The 4,625-nt window shown below is 38.1% G+C and overlaps 1 pseudogene; it reads left to right on the top strand.

Moving 5' to 3' along the window:
* Window positions 1–362: 362 nt before the first annotated feature.
* On the top strand, window positions 363–4,116 carry LOC120591465 (elongation factor 1-alpha 1-like; annotated as a pseudogene).
* Window positions 4,117–4,625: the final 509 nt, after the last annotated feature.

Here is a 4,625-nt window from a genome sequence, read left to right as displayed (position 1 = left end):
AACTGAAGAAGCAGTTACTTCCTCCAGTCTTTACTGACTGGTTCGGGAGAGAAAAATCTTCACCAGTGAGTCCTGATAGGTATTCTGAGGCCCTCACAGACCTTGTCTGTGGATGTGCCCACTTCATACCTCTTGTTCTCTCTTGGGGGGAAATTCTTAAGATTATATGCCTTCTACTGACTCCATAAAGCCAGGCTGGAAGCTGAGAGCCTCCTGGTTTTTAATTTCCTTAGGGTAGTGCCCTGAAAAGCTCAAGTTTTTTGTTTGTTTGTTTTGCCTTCTTCCAGTCCCAGAGTCAGACCGGCTTTTCTGCATGTGATTTCAAGTTGTCTACAAAAACTTAAACTTGCTGTCATGAGGGCATGTGTAGGGAGCTGGCCAAAGGAGGTGAGTCGGGTATGTGGAGCATTGAGAGTACCCTTGGACGAGTTGGGGGCATCTGCAGGTGAGGCATCCAAATACCTTATTTGTGGGCTTTCTGATGGAAGCCATAAAGCAGTTAGTAGAATCTGCAGTATTTTGTTGAATTTCAAGCCCTGGTTTCTGTACTTCCAGCCTCTTCCAGCCCCTCAGCTGTGCTGATCACTTAAGTATTCTGGGTCAGGAGAGGAAGAAGTGAATCTCTTGGGCACCATTTTCTTTGGCTGGGGAGGCCAGGTTTTGACTCTCAACATTGTCTTTTCCCCATGGGAGAAGTTGTGGGCTAAGGGGATCTCTCTTGGCTCCTTGGGAAAGGAGTGACTTGGGTAATGTGAAATTGTTCTTCCTATCCTCTTCAATGCGTCAATTCTCTGATTTTTTTTTTTTTTTGGTCCAATGATGTGGTGGAACTTCTCCACTGGACTCCCCACAAAGGTATTCTTATTGATCAGTGGTTGTCAAAATTGCTGTTCTCTAGGGTGGGGGGCGGGTAGCCGCTAGTGGTAGAAGATTCCTATTTTACCATCTTGCTAATATAACTCTTCCAGCATTAATTCTTCTTTAAACATTTAGCAAAATTCACCAGTAAAGCCATTTGGTCTTGGGCTTTTCTTTATAAGTTTCTATTTATTATTATTATTATTATTATTATTATTATTATTATTATTATTATTGTATTATTCTTATTTCAATCTCTTTATTTGTTATAGTTTTTTTTCAGCTTTTCAATTTCTTTTTCAGTCAGTTTTAGTAAATTCAGTCCTGCTAGGAATTTGTCCATTTCATCTAGGTTATCTGCTTTGTTGGAGTATAGTTTTTTATAGCATTTCCTTATAGTCCTTTTTACTTCTATGGGGTTAGTAGTAATGTTCCATTTTCCATGCTCAATTTTAATAATTTGAGACTTTGTTATTTTTTTGTTCAGTCTAACTAAAATGTTGTGAATTGGGGAGATCTTTTCAAACAACCAACTTTTGGTTCATTAATTTTTTCTATTGTTTTTCTTTAATTTATTTCTCTTTAAGCTTTATTATTATTTTTTTACTCAGTTATACATTTCTCTCTAAGCTTCTTTTTCTTTCTTGTCAGTTTTGATGATGTCTTTAAGGAATTTGTCCGTTCCACTTGAATTAACAAATATATTGGCACAAATTATTCATAATATTCTTATTATGTATTTAATATATATTCACACTTTAGTGATGTCCCTCCTTTTCTTACTAATATTAATAATATTTTTTGTTTACAGGATCTAGCCTGCGTTTTATTAATTATGGCAAGAGACTCTAAGGTTACCCTATGATATTCATCTCCCGGTATTCACTCTCTTATGTGATCATCTCCCTTTAGTGTGAATGTGACCTGTGATTTGCTTCTAACCAATAGAATATGACAAAGGTGAAGGGATATACATGGTAATGTGCTTGTGATGATTTTATATGAGATAATAATATTACTATAAAATTCCCCCCACCACTGTGGCTTTGAGGAATTAAACTGCCATGTTGCAAGCTGCCATTTGGAAAGGATCATGTGTTAAAGAGCCAAGATTGGCCTCTGGTTGACAGACAGCTAGAAACTGAGGCTTCAAGCGCAGCAGAACTGAATTCTATCAATAACCACATAAATTGTAAGTGGCTTCTTCCCCAGCTGAGCCTCAGATGAGACACCTTGATTGCAGTTATATAAGACCCTAAAGCAGAAGACCCAATTAATCTGTGCTTGGACTCCCGACTCACAAAAACGATGAGAAAATTGTGTTATTTAAAGCCACCATGTTTGCAGTTATATTGTTACATAGTAATAGATAACAAATACTTTAATGATCTGGATTTTTCAAATGAATTACTTTTGGAATCAGTGATTTTCTTTACTATCTGTCCACTTCTTATTTCATTGATTTTTGGTATCACCTTTATTAGTCATATTTTTCTATTTCAGGTTTAATTTGCTTCTTCATTTCCTAGCTTTTTTAAGGTAGGCTCCTTACTCATTTATTATAGGTTTTTCATCTTGTGTATACCAGAATCTAAAGGTATAGATTTTGCTTTTTTTGTAATGCGTTTGCTGCCAGAACACAGATATCATGAAAGCCACTGCTAAATCTAAGTCAAAATAAGAAAGAGATAGACTCATATCAACATTGTTATCACTGGATATGTAGATTACAGCAAGTCTACCACTACTGGTCATCTGATCTACAAATGTGATGGGATCAACAAAAGAATTTTCGAAAAATTTGAGAAGGAGGCTGCTGAGATGGAAAAGGGCTCCTTCAGGTATGCCTGGGTTGTCTACGGCCCTGCTACCCTGAACAAGCCCGATCCCATCTCATCTCAGGGTCAGGCCTGGTTAATACTTGGATGGGAGACCACCTAGGAAGGCCAGGTGCTATAGGTATAAAAATTAAAAAATAAGGGATTGTAAGCTGACAAGGTCCTTGCAATCTATGAGGTCAACCAAGGGTTGTCTTGCCTTAAAAAAAAAGTATGCCTGGGTCCTGGATAAACTGAAAGCTGAATATAAGCATGATATCACCATTGATATCTCTCCACGGAAATTCAAGACCAGCAAGTATCGTGTGACCATCATTAGTGCCTACGACACAGAGACTTTATAAAAAAAAAAAACATGATTATAGGCATATCTTAGGCTGACTGTGTTGTGCTGATTGTTGCTGCTGGTGTTAGTGAATTTAAAGCATATGTCTCCAAGAATGGGCAGATCCATGAGCATGCCCTTCTGGCTTACACACTGGGTGTGAAACAACTAATTGTTGGTTTAAAAAAATGAATTCCATTGAGCCACCCTACAGCCAGAAGACATACAAGGAAATCATTAAGGAAGTCAGCACCTACATTAAGAACACTGGCTACAACCCTGACACAGTAGCATTTGAGCCATTTTCTGGTTGGAATGTGACAACATGCTGGAGCAAAGTGCTAACATACCTTGGTTCAAGGGTTGGAGAGTTACCCATAAAGATGGCAATCCCAGTGTAACCACACTGCTTGAAGCTCTGGATTGCATCTTGCCACTAACTTGTTCAACTAAGAAGCCTTTGTGTCTGCCCCTCCAGGATGTTTACAAAATTGATGGTATTGGTACTGTCTTTGTGGGCCGAATGGAAACTGGTGTTCTCAAACCCGGCATGATGGTCATCTTTGCTCCAGTAAATGTTACAGCTAAAGTAAAATCTGTTGAAATGTACCATGAAGCTTTGAGTAAAGCTAACCCTGGGGATAATGTGGGCTTACATGTCAAGAATGCGTCTGTCGAAGGTATTCATCGTGACACTGTGAATAGTGCTAACAAAAATTACTCACCAATGGAAGTTGCTGGCTTCAGAGGCTCAGGTGATTATCCTGAACCATCCAGGTCAAATCAGTCCCAGGTATACACCTGTGCTGGATTGTCACACAGCTCACATTGCTTGCAAATTTGCTGAGCTGAAGGAGATTGATCATCATTCTGGGAGAAAGCTGGAAGGTCGCCCAAAGTTTTTGAAATCTGGTGACGCTGCCATCATTGATAGGATTCCTGGCAAGCCCATGTGTGTTGAAAGCTGCTCTGACTGTCCTCCTCTGGGCCATTTTGCTGTTCGTGACTTGAGATGTCATCAAAGCAGTGGACAAGAAGGCAACTGGAGCTGGCAAAGTCATCAAATCTGCCCAGAAAGCTCAGAAAGCTAAATAAATATTATCCCCAATACCTACCACCACAGTCTTAATTAGTGGTGAAAGAATCATCTCAGAACTGTATGTCTCAATTGGCCATTTAAATTTAATAGTACAAGACTGGTTAATGATTACAATGCATTGTAAAAACCTTTAGAAGGAAAGGAGAATGTTTTGTGGACCATTTGGTTTTTTTGGTGTGTGGCAAGTTTTTAAAAATTTATTAGTTTTTAAAATCAGTACTTTGTAATGGAAACCACTTGACCAAAGATCTGTCACAGAATTTTGAGACCCATTAAAATAAATTTTAACAAGAAAAGCAACCAAAAAAAAAAAGTTATAGATTTCCCTTGAGGCACTGCTTAGAGCTGCATCCCATAAATGTTGGTGTATTGTATTTTCATTTCCATTTACTTCAAAATACTTTCTAACTTCACATACAGTTTTTATTTAACCCACAGATTATTTTAAAGTATATTAATTTCCTAATATCTGGGAAATTTTCCAGGTTTTAAGAGTTTACCTTGT

Source organism: Pteropus medius, unplaced genomic scaffold (genome assembly GCF_902729225.1).
Source record: "Pteropus medius unplaced genomic scaffold, Ma_sr-lr_union100, whole genome shotgun sequence".
Classification (NCBI taxonomy): Eukaryota; Metazoa; Chordata; class Mammalia; order Chiroptera; family Pteropodidae; genus Pteropus; species Pteropus medius.
The sequence above is the reverse complement of the archived record's forward strand: the minus strand, read 5'-3'. Positions and strand labels throughout refer to the sequence as shown.